Consider the following 13,381-nt stretch of genomic DNA (forward strand, 5'->3'; position numbering starts at 1 on the left):
TACAGATGATTACCACCTAAATTTTACAAATCAATATCCCCGTTTTACTGAAAAAGCGCATTACCAAGCCTTGGATTCATGAAGGTTATGTAGAATCAACTGTAGTTGTAAGGTTTCATTCCAACTCCACGTTTTCGTACCGCCACGAAACGGTTTCGGAACCCGTAGAATTGATTGCAGTGGCAGGCATTGACTTCGTACGGTTCTATTTTGGTACACAAACATCAGGTTGGAACGGTTTTAATACCGTATTATAGGGTGTCATTTGTCATTCCTCGTTTCAGGTAGAGAAGGAAAAGAAGACTAGCAGGTCTTTTTTTTTTGTTTTTGTTGTTCACACATTATTTATAAATTTATATAAAAAATAGCAAACAATAGTTTATATTACCACCGATTATTCTAGGTTATGTTCGATTCGAGCTTTGATGTTTAGACTAAAATTAAATTGCGCATGTCAGGCATTTATCGGCCCACGCGGTTTTTTTTTTCGTCTTACTGTTTTTTTTGACGGTTCCAAGTTTGGTTGGACCGCAAACTAAATAGTACGGTCAACGATCATCTCTCAGTTGGAACGCGTTTAACCTAGTGCGCTTGGCTGTGACCGTACATTGAACGGTTTTCGTCGAAGTTGGAACGAAGCTATAGTATGTGGATTTAGCAAGTCCCTGGAGGTGACTTTTATACACAAATGTATATGTTGTATATATTTATTTTATGAATGTATATAATATAATAATGCGTATGTCGGTTATACATGAATCGCATGATGTATGTATAAACTATTACAATACTTATTGAAGATGTTGCTCTTTTATACTACAGTATGAATCCCCGGAAGAATTAAGTCAGCATTATGGATGAAACTTAATCATATTCAAATCTAGAATTCCATTTTATCTGAAGAAGAAAACATTCGACCAATGTGTACTACCATCAGTCATGACCTAGGCATGTGAGATCTGGATACTTAAAACGGACATTATAAGGAAACTGCAGATCGCACAACGCTCATTGGAACGAAATATCCTAGGAATAACCAAGAAAGACCGTAAAAGAATAGAGTGGATACGATAAAAGACCCAGGTAATAGATATCATCCATAGAATCAAATCCTTCAAGTAGCAATAGGCAAGAAACCTGGCAAGAAGGACGCATCACATATGGGCCACAAACATTACAGCATAGTATCCACGAGGAACTAAGAAACCTAAAGGAAGAGCAAACCTGAAAAGGGAACATGATATTAGAAAATTAGCAGGGATTTTTTTGGGCCCGTATAGCCAACAATAGACAACAATGGGCCCAATTACAAAGAGATTTGAGATTTTTTTTTTGAGAATTGGAAATGGTTATTTAACCATTTCAGCTTATTTGCTGGAAAGGATGATGATGACGTCCCCGGATTATCTTCTCAATAAGAAAGATTTTTTAGTGACATTTTTAGAAAAATGCATTCCTGCATAAAATTTTTGGTTTGTTCTAAAATTGTTAATCCCGTTAATACTTTTCCAAAGGGATTAACCATTTTATAACAAGCAAAAATATATATGAGGTATGCATTTCTCTCAAAATGTCAATAATAAAAAAGTTTTTCTTGTAAATGCAATTTGCAACATATATATATATATATATATATATATATATATATATATATATATATATATATATATATATATATATATATTTTTGTACATATAAGAAGAAATATCGTTAATCTTGAGCAGAGTTGTTAAACTACACGTAGTAATTAATAAACAACATTTACTACATGTCACAAGTAGTTTTTTAAATGTCGAGTAGTAAATGTGTAGTTTATGTAACTAATGTAGTTTTTTTTAAATAACAGTGAAAACATAACCTAAAAACTTTGTTTGTTGATCAATTTAAAGAAATAAAAAATCTATATTTTGTGAATTTGTTCCTTATTATGTGATATTTTTGATACTTCGTAGTTAAAAATGCTTGGAAGACGTAGATGTCTCCATACCAATGACTAAAGAATCCAAGAACAAATAACACCCGAGAGCAAATTGTGACGATGTCACCAAGACCAAACAGTGCCGTAGCACATATTTTTCTTAACCTAGCTGTTTGAAGCAATATTTATATTTTTTGATAATTGTTTTGACTACGTCTATGGTGTATCATCCAAATTAATTACGAAAAAAACGTATTAAAATGTTAAGAAAAGGTACAAAACTAGTATCGACGTATAGTACATATCAAGTACATATAGATGTTAATTGAAATTGAAGAATAATTATCGAATTCAATAAGAAAACGCTAAAAAGTTGGAGTGGACTGTTTATTTACCTATGAAACGTAACTCCTGGCTCTTTCTTATCGCTGCTGCTTTTACACTTGAAAGCTGAACAACTAATCACCATTGTAATAAAGTTTGTACAAAGTTTACTACACACAAACTATTAAAAATCGCTAAAATTGTCGCTGGTGACCAAATGATGACTCATTGTTTGCCACCAAAAGAAAGGTCTCTAAGGTCACCAATTCTCCTGCAGCCCGTATAGGGGCGTTACATGTCCTTATAGTCTTTAGTCATTGCTCCATACCTTCTGGGAAGAGGGAAATTATGAAGTCGTGCCCTTAGATGTAAAAAATCATATATTCTCCTGGAGAATGTCTATGGAGAATTTCTCCATAAGAATTTATAGTTTATTTTGTGTTCAATGTTACTTTGTATTTCGTAGAAAATACACTTTTGTTAAAAAAAATTGTCTTTTTTCTGATGTTGTTTTACTTATACAAATATAATATAACTTCATACTTCCATGATAAGAATTTGGCTTGATTTTTGTTTAAAGTCTAAATTGTCTATGTTTTACTATATTTTTGTAGGTAGTTTTTGTGTAGTTTTTGAAGGTAGTTTTTAAAATTTTAAAACGTAGTTAATACAAAAAACTACGCGTAGTTTTTGGCGTAGTTTTTTGCTTCATAATCTACTTAACAACCCTGATCTTGAGTGAGGTACTTAATATAACCCCCCATTTCAAACAGAGTTATGCAAATCGATACGTCACTATGCATTTGAACGTAACTAATCGAGCGTTAAATTTTTAATGCGCCTGTTTCTGCGCAATCTCCAATTACCAACGGTTCGACTTGTCTCTCTATGGCTACGTAGTACACACCTATACATATCCTACATGTGTGTGTGTATTTCTATTTTAATGCCATGTGAATTTAATATTTGATTTTCGAAGCCGCTGCCGCTCTGTCGACCGTTGTTTTCCCACGGTTTTCCGCGGCTGCATGCAAATTTCCAATGGGGAAATGAATGGGCCGAAACAGTAATGGAAACGCCAGATTCCGTTAAATTTTAAAACGCCAACGTAATGGATAAATGGAGGGTTTCTCTTTGTGGACGCGTGTTTGTGTATGTAGCTGTGTGTTTCCATGCATTTATCGTCATTTAGTTAAATTACCCGAATAGCAAAAAAAACGCACTGTAATTCGGACAGATAATATGGTTTTATACTTATAGTAGATATTTTTAGTTTGTAATAGCTAAAAGGAACACACCTTTTGAAAGGACAGACGTGACACTCCCGATATGAAATGAGTTCCAGTTCACAACAGCATTGGAAATCTTATTCACGTGGTAAACACAACTTTTGCAGAGAAAAAAAACGGTTTTGTGTACAGAATCAGCCATTTTTAGAAATATGCGTTCTTGCATAAAAATTTTGGCTTATTCTAGAATCGTTAATCCCGTTTCTTAATTTCAATCTAGTGAGGTGTTCATTGTTAAAAATTTCATGACAATCCAAAGATTATTCTTATTACATGAAGGAAAATCTTTGATTTTTCTTTACCTAATTTGTTCAGCTTCTTTATGTATTCTTTGACCAATATATAAATAATTACTTTAGAGAATTACTTTCTTTAAAATAATCATAAATATTACTTCTTTTACTTACTAAAAGAATTTTCTACATTTACTCTAAAACATAAATTAATGCCACATCTAGCACGCCGTACAACGTGATGCAGGCCGGGCGGTATAGCGCGGCGTCTCTAACTACATCGCGCGCACGGGTACTGATAACTTTAAATCAGAATAACTATAAAACTATTAGTAATAGAAGGTTGTAACAAGTTTTAAAAACTTTTTCAATATTTTTTCTTTATTTCATACCCAGATACTATGTAAAAATTCCTTCAAATAAAAAAGTTTCTCGCTTACAGAAAACCATGATACAATAAAGTTAATGTTTGAAGTTTAATCCATTTTCCAAAAAAAATACACTTGAAACTTTAATTACCTCAGTTAACACCGCCTATGTGTTCCCAATCGATTAAAAAAAGAGTATGTGAATAAGTTGATTAGTTTAGGAGTTATCGCGTAGGAAAGGTAAAAAAACATGGTTATACATTTTTGACAGATTTTTGACATTTTCCGGAATAAAAAATTTCTGACCCCGCCAAAAAGGTCGTAATTAGTCATTTCGCATGCACAAAGCTCTAACCGATCATTTCATAACGAGTTAATGTGGTTATACCTTAAAAAAAATTCCAGAAGGAAGCGACTTTTCTCAGTGATTTTACTCCACTACAACTTCGAATTGATGGTTACTATTGATCGCTTTTAAGGCTACTTGACTTATCGAATAAGTTAGCTGTTTCTTGTTTCCGATAGTTTCTATCTAAGATAAGTTGTACGCATTTTTCTATAGAGTAGATTTTGCCTGAATGATGCTGGGGTAGGTACCCGCATTGGTTTGGAGTATATAGTTTTCGGCCAAATACCTCTATCCCTGTTCCTGCTTGGTTTTGGAAGCATTTTCTTATGTTTATCTCACGAACGTTTTAAGCCAAGATTTCAAGGAATTAAGATAGTGACACAACTTTACAGGCAAATGTTAGCGTTATTCGAAGCACCATCAAAGAAAGCAATAATATATGCTTAGACCCAAAGATATTATAGTTTGGTTATTTTGCCACACAAGGGAAAAACCAGAGTAGTCCACGCGTAAATGGCAAAAACCAGAGATATCCTTACGCATGGGCGACAAGCATGCATCTTGCAGTTAGTATTACATGTAGCAAATTTATGTATTCTAATAAAAACCTACTTAAATTCTTCATTTTCTTCCTAAAACAAAACAAAAAATACTAGTTTAATTAATAATTAATACTAGTTTAATTATTGTTTATTTAATTGGACATCCCTAGTTTTTTCCCTGTTTTGTTTTGCATTTTGACATTTTTATTTCGATATTTCAGAATTTGGAAAAAAACGAAATAACAATTAATTTTCTACACCCTGAATCTCTGTAAACTAAGCAATTTAGGACATACATTTATACGAACTTTATTTACTTATTTTTATCTGCAGAATATGCTGCTGAAGTTTCCGGAATACAGTTCGGACCACGCTGTATATTTTCCTAATTATTCAACCGAAAATAATATATTTCTTTAAAAACTAACAAATGGGGATAAGATTCTAACACTAAATTGCATTTTTCTCGGTTCCAATTAAAATGGACCAAGCTGGTTTTCCCGCGTAGTCTTCATATGTCTTATCTAAGATGAGACACTCCTATGGTCTTTTGATGCTCACTTTGCTTCAACTTGTCATGTATGAGATTAATTCTTAATTTTTTTTATTTTTTGTCCATCTCCCTTGATCAACTTCTGTTTTCTTCCGACCATCTTTTTTTCAGATACAATAGGCCTGTGTTTGGCCTGTGTAGTCGTAGTGGAGGGTCTTCAGGAGTCTCTCCCCACTTTAGAATTTAGTTTAATATAAAATTGTAACAGACGAATTTTATTCCGCCTATGGTAACTTTACAAAAACCAGCAGTTTTTGTCCACATTTTTCTTCAAAGTCTTTCGAATTTCCTGCTTGTCAAGAGATGAGCACAAAAATAAAACGAGAGTAAAAAAGCCTACTAAAACTGTCAAAATAACCTAGAAAGACAACTAATTTTTATTAAAATAAACACACACGGTAGAGAAAGCACAGAAGCTCCCACATTTTTGATTTATAATCGTGTCCACGTGGTGGCTTGGATAATTTATGCGCCCTTAAACGTACCACGGTTTTAGATAGGTATATCAAATTTCCGGCCGTTTAACGACATCATAAACGGTTTTAGTATTGGTAAGCGGCGTGTTCCTCCATCTTCTTTCGCTTCAATACTTTTCTATATTTATTAAGTCATATATATTCGTGGTTGCGCGTTTTAATTTTGTATATTGTCCGTGGCGAGGAGATGTTTGTATATAAGATCGTAAAGTTTATGAAGGTTGGCAACCTGCAACTGAGGAATCAGTGCGAGTTTATGAAAAGAAAAAACCGCAGTGTTTATTTTCAACTGAGAAAAGAAATAATGTAAATAAATAAAACGATTGCCGAGACTAGTTACACCACTCTATTTAAAGATCTTTAGACGGTGGTTGCACCACTTATAGTTTTCACAGGCTTAACAGCGAAACACAACAAAACAAAAAAAGCACATCAGGTTTCGACAATATTGCAATTGACAAGTATGTCTCCTACACGATGTGGCAAATGTTCATCAACGTTGGAGGGAGTTTGCCACATCGCGTGGGACCAGCTTTAGGTGGTTCGAAGTTAGCCGTAGTAAATAGTGCTTGCTTATAGTTAAGACAAGATTTCAAGTTAAATTAGATGATGACTTCAAAACAGAAAAAAAAATACCACTCGGCAAGGGCGTGAGACAAGGAGATACCATCTCTCCCAAGTTATTTACACTGGCACTGGAAAATGTCTTCAAGAAATTAAAATGGGAAAATAGAGGTCTAAACATCGATGGGGTACATCTTAGCTATCTTAGGTTCGCAGACGATATTGTCTTGCTGAGCACCGATGTTCAAGAACTGAACACCATGCTAAAGGAACTAAATGATCAATCCGAGAAAATTAGCCTTAAAATGAATTTGAAAAAGACCAAGATAATGAGCAACAATAGCCATAACATTACCGTAGACAACGTTGTTATTGAAAACGTAGACCATTATATATATTTAGGTCATAAAATCAAGCTGGGTAAAGAGAACCAAAATACGGAGATCAAACACAGGATCCATTTGGCATGGGTAGCATTTGGAAATATGAGTGATATTTTCAAAGATAAAAAGGTGCCCATCAACCTAAAGAAAAAGGCTTACGACAGCTGCATCCTACTTGTGCTTACGTACGGTTTAGAGACTATGGTAATTAACCGAAAAACAGCAGAACAACTGCGAGTTGTACAAAGAGCCATGAAAAGAATCATGTTAAGAGTCACCATGAGGGAAAAAATACGGAACACCCACATACGTCAAAAAACAAAACTAATAGATGTGGTTAAAAGAGTGGCAAGTCTGAAGTGGCAATGGATCGGACATGTGGCAAGGCAGGATCCAGACCGATGGCCTCAAAAAGTCATTCAATGGAGACCTATGGGAACAACAAGAAGTGTCGGCCGACCAAAAAAGAGATGGGTCAATGACGTCGGAACAGTTGCGGGAAGAGAATGGATAAGATTGGCTTGAGATCACGAAGCATGAAAAAAACTAGAAGAGGCCTATATCCAACACTGGATGGAAGGAACCAGGCTGAGAAAGAAGAAGAAAGATAGTTAAGACAAAATATGAACCTAGTAGGACTATCGAAATTTATACAGTGCTAGCTGATATAAATATTTTTTATGGGACAACTGTCATTTTTATGTACGGAGTTGAAAATTATTTAATTACTAATATCGCTATTAAAAATAGGGGTAGATGGTAGAAGGGTGAAAATTTAGGGTTGTATGTATTTTTAATGCCACATCATAAAAAAATAAAAGTAAAAAATTTTCTCCAAAAAATAAAAAAAATGGGGGTGGGCCACCCTTATCGCTTAGGAGTATAAAAATTAGATGACAACCTATTCTCAGACCTACTGAATATAAATATAAAATTTCATCAAAATCGGTTAAACCGTTTCGGAGAAGTATAATCACTAAAACTGTAACCCGAGAATTTTATATACCGGGTGCGTCTCAAAAGTGGCTCCTATAACTTTTTTATTTTTCCAGTTGAAAAAACGACATTTGGTACATTAGTATATGGCATAAATTAGGATTGTTTGACGTATTCAATTGTTTTCGGTTACTTCCTGTTTCACTGGAAATGACTACTATTTTAGATTTTTAAATGGCACCCTCGGTATTTTTTTACTTCATTCGATAGAAAATAACACTCTGAATAGGCGTTGCATATCATTATCATATTATGTCAACATTTGACATTTCGCATATGGTTTATTTGAAATTATACTTGCGGTTCCTAACGAAAATTTGACTCGAAGTGTGTGGTATCAAATTATTCGTAAAAAAATTCTCTTTTCAAATATGCTAATGAGCCACCCTTGTTCCATGTGAAAAAATTATTATGATTAAAAATACGATTTGGACATTTTTTAACCGGCCAGTACAAGATATTAACAACATTAGATGATCAAATTTATTTTTCCAAGGCTCTTTGGTTAAGAATTAGTGGTTTTAACATAGCCATAGCACTCTATATTGAAATTTAAAATGCGATTTTTTATTAAGCGAGAATGTCAAAAGTTGACATATGATATGTCATTCTATTCAGAATGTCACTTTCTATCGAATAAAGTAAAAAAATACCAAGGGTGCCATTTAAAAATTAAAAGTTCAATCTGAATTTGTCATATACCAAAAAACCAGATTTGGTATAATCTCGTTTTTTTATCAGAAAAAAATAAAAAAGTTATAGGGGTGAGCCACTTTTGAGACGCACCCAGTATATTTGATTTCCAAAAATATTGCCCCACACGTCGGACATCTTATCAAATTAACTGATCACTGTTTATGATTATATTTATCTAGTATACAGAGACTTAAAAATATGAAATTTACTCTAAAGTTAAATGGCATAAAAATTTTATAAATAAAAATGATGCTTGTTTAATATAGATCAAATTGACATTAAAACTAACTTAATTACAGAAAATTCGCTAGTTTGTAATTATAAACTCTACTAATATACGTTAATGTTAATTATGCATGTGCCTGACACGTGTATATTTTTCGTTTTCCACTGAATAGAGCTCGCTAACTGTTTTATAACTTTTTAATTGCAGTAAGGTAACGTAAATATTTTAAATGCTAACGAAGTTAGTTAAATACGAAATGCCTCTAATGGTTAAAATAGGAACACGATATTTCCGTGCTTCAGTAAAACTTAAATAAAACAGAGATACAGTGGATTCTTTCTATTATTCCGTGCATAGAAAAAGGAATAAAAAAAACTGGAGTTATAAATAATAATGTTTGAAAAGGATATATGTAGTAAGTATCGGATGAAATACTTCCAGGCAGATTCCCGAGAGAACATATTTAAGGAGTACTGGTTTGGGAAAAATCGCTAGCAACTTGTTAAAAGTTTTCAAATTAACAGGACTAGGAAATATAGGTATAGCGTATGCCCATGTCTCTACCGCCAAGATTCTTATTAAAGTACTTGAAAAATTGGAAAGAAGCGTGTGCAATGTGTGCATGCCTATCATTCAATATTCAATAAAAACATACCGAGAACGTTTAATATTATTTTTACATTCATGCATTATAGACAGAACTGTCATTGACAGTTTTTCCTTGACTCATTTGAATTTGGTTTTTAATTTTGGCGGGTTTATTGGACTATTCTTTTATTGGGCTATGTTTGAGTTTATTTTGTGTTATTTACAGTTGCAAATTAGAATCTTTAGCGTTACAGTAGCATAATTAAAACACTAATTCACCACAACACACCAAAACACTTTACTTTTAACGCTGTACGCGCGGCTCGCTAACGATGTTAGCTCTAGGACGGTTCTGAATCTTTAATAATAATAAAAAACGAACTAAGCTCAAAAATAATGGAACAAATTTTTATGTAAATAATGATCTACAGGGTGGTCCGAACTGTATTCCGGAAACTTCGGCAGCACATTCTGGAGATAACAATAAGTAAAAAAGTTCGTATAAATGTATGTCTTAAAATGCTTAGTTTGGAGATACAGGGTGTAGAAGTTTTTATTTCAATTTTTATCAAATATTTGCTGAAGTAACGTGATATGATTTTCATGTCAATAAGACTCCTATTTGTAGAGGGCGCCACCTACATGTGTTTTAATTATTGTTTTGAAGAATAATAACTTTTCGTCCGTACCGTACTTTATATATAAAACTACCGAGAGAGTGGAAAAATATACATTTCCGTGATTTTTTATGTAAAAAATGACTCTTGGTAAAAATCGCTACCGTTCGCGAAAATGATGATAAAACAGTTTCTATTGAACTTTTGGCACAAAAACATTTCAAATTTATGATTTCAGTCTAATAACTATTTTGTCAACATGTTTAATTCATGTCAATGATGACAGGTATTGATAATTTAGATTCCAAATATCTCGAGAACATTAGATACTCGTAGCGATTTTTCCAACAGACCTTTTTTTCCGTAAAAAACGTCGTAAATGAATATTTTTTACTCAGTAGTTTTATACAGGTACGGACGAAAAGTTATTACGCTTCAAACCAGTTAATAAATATGTCGGTAGCGCCCAGTGGCGTAGCGACAAATTATGGGCCCCCACGCGAAACTTTAGTTAGCCCCCCCCCACCCGGCATCCTCCCCTATTTCCTATTTTGAGAATAATTCTCTATTTATATTATTTTATTTTATATGAATATGAGAAAAAGAAAAAATACAGTTTATGATTTTTATTTTATTTTTATGATTTTGGGTACCACAATTACTTGTAGCGTCAACAAAAAGTATTTCTGAGACTTGAATTAGGTACATTGATGCCCGCTTCATTAAGGGAGTACATAGAGATATGGCATAATGGTCGCCAGTGCCAAACCAAGTAGTTAAAAGGCCTTACCTCAACTTCATTTTCTGTAGAAAATTTTGTTCGTAATGTTTGTTCATCAACGTTTAAATACTCCGTATTAATTCGATTTGCAAACTCCATAATTAATTAAAGGACCTTATCACACACGGACACAAGAAACTATCCGTTAGAAGAACTGATGCAAGTTTTTATATTATTTTTAACGTCGAATATCGCAAGCGATAAAGCGCGTTGGTTATGAGCCGATTTCGGAATTATTCGGATTGCAATACTATACGTTAGATATTATGAAAATGCTTCCGGGTCATAGCAATAGGCTTTCCTGGATCTCAGAGGTTTCGGGCCCCCTTTGGGCTTGGGCCCCCCCGCAACTGCGGGGGTTTACGGTAGTAGCTCTACGCCACTGGTAGCGCCCTCTCCAAGTAAATTATTAAAAATTTCTCATATCAAAAAAATCCCAGACAATTGGTGGGATTTTTTTCACCAATTTCCATACAAATATTAACGTTATTTCAGAAATTATTTGGAAAAAATCCAAAAATGAAATTTTTGCACCCTGTATCTCCGAAACTAAGCACTTTAGAACATACATTTATACGAACTTTTTTACTTATTTTTATCTGCAGAATAGGCTGCCGAAGATTCCGGAATACAGTTCGGACCATCCTGTATAATAACATTTATTGAAAATTAGTAAAATTAGAATGCCACTGATAAACACCGAAATTTAAGTCAGCCATGTTTAGCTTGATATTTTTAACAATTTTAATAACAAATAACATTTATTAACTAAACGACTAAACGTTAAAGAAAACCAGCAAATTATCTTCTGCTTTATACTTTATCACGTTTTAAATGAAACTGACAGAATCAAATTTTTGCTTGTTTTTTAATTGTAGCATCTAAAGTTGTAGCTTCTAAAGTAAAAACTTTAAAAAAGTCTAATACAACTTTTGCATCATGTGGGGAGATAATATGGGGATTTCCTATGTCCCGTATTCTGATGCACCACACGGTACACCAAAATTTAAGTCAGTCATTTTAAAGCCCCATCTTTTCTTTAACTTTTTATTCAATGAGGCCTGCAGCTTATTTTATGTATGCACCACAGTGACTAATCTGACTAATAAAAAAGAACATCGATGGATTCCAAGTGTTTATGGAAAAAGAGCAATAAAAGGTAGGAAATTGGAAAGAGATACTGTGCGCGATTTGTATATTAATGAGCCCGAGTGTCTCGAGATACATGCAGAGCGCTGTTTAATTGATGTAGCACGAGCCAGCCGGTACTAAAAATGAAACGTTTTATTGTCATTGTAAACAACCGGAAGTTGGCGTCTATCCGCCTGCTAAAGGATTCTAAAATTAATTGGCAAAACAAAAAAAAAAGAGAGACGGTGAAGGAATAAGGGAAATACCTTTATTAATAACTGGAACTGTTAATAATATGTAACATTGAACATAGCGGCTCTTTCAAATTTTGAAATTTTAGATTCAGATTATCTAGGTATCTACTTTTACTGCAACTTCTTTGCCACCATCTATGATTTTCCTCCTCTATGATTCTCTCGCCCATGTCTTTGACTTTTACTTTCAATGCTAAAATAGTCTTTGGTATTATATTTAAATAAAAAAGCTTAAGGAAGAAGCATATCAATAAAAAAAGCAAAAACGATCTAGCTAGAAAAGAAGCGAACACCCCACTAACCGGGCCAGAACCCAAGTGGAAACCAACTTACAGCGGAATTCAAATTCCATCCTAAACCTGGAATGGGAATGCTCCAACGGTCTAAGATACACAAAGAAATTTCTCAGAACATACGACCGAGAAAAATCAAAGATTTTCCTTGATTTAAGTAAGAACCATCTTCGGATTACCACGGGGTTTTTAATAGAAAATTGTCTCGTCAATGAAGACCTCAGTAGATTGAAGCTAAGAACCGGAATGCAGATTCTGTGGGGAAAATGGGGAAATACCAGAACACCTCATCAGTGAGTGCGCCGAGACGACAACCATTTGTGCCATGAAGTTTGGTACAACTGATATCGGAGATGATCGGAGAGACTAACCGTCGCACATACTGGCTTTTTGCAAAGCCCTGAGACTGTATGATGAGTTATAACTCGTTGTAACTCAAGAACGAGAGACACAATAGATCTGTAATATTGCGGTGATTAACTCTTCTCCCGATACATTCTACATCCTGCATGTAGATGAACCTACCGCGTCATCAATGATACGACTGCATTGCGATTGGAGGTATTGCTGATGAGCGTGCACATTTTTTATTTAGAATTATATCCAAATTATGTGAAATAAATTACAGGTTTCAATTATTATACTTTATATTTAAGAATTAACGATCATTCACAATGTCTAAAAAATACAAATAAGCTATCTTGTACACTTCACATTAAAAGAGGTTCTAAAAAGAACAATGTTCGACTGCAAGGTCTGCTAGTAAACAATTTCAAGCTTAAAGTATCACAACACTATTT

At 33.7% G+C, this 13,381-nt stretch overlaps 1 protein-coding gene across 6 annotated transcripts in view; it reads left to right on the forward strand.

Annotated features, from left to right (window-relative positions):
• Positions 1 to 13,381, forward strand: part of LOC115889275 — a 122,546-nt gene that overhangs the window by 15,022 nt on the left and 94,143 nt on the right. The gene's annotated exons all lie outside the window — the stretch shown is intronic.

The sequence above is a fragment of the Sitophilus oryzae genome, unplaced genomic scaffold (genome assembly GCF_002938485.1).
Source record: "Sitophilus oryzae breed Bouriz unplaced genomic scaffold, Soryzae_2.0 scaffold_813_pilon_pilon, whole genome shotgun sequence".
In the NCBI taxonomy this organism is placed as follows: Eukaryota; Metazoa; Arthropoda; class Insecta; order Coleoptera; family Curculionidae; genus Sitophilus; species Sitophilus oryzae.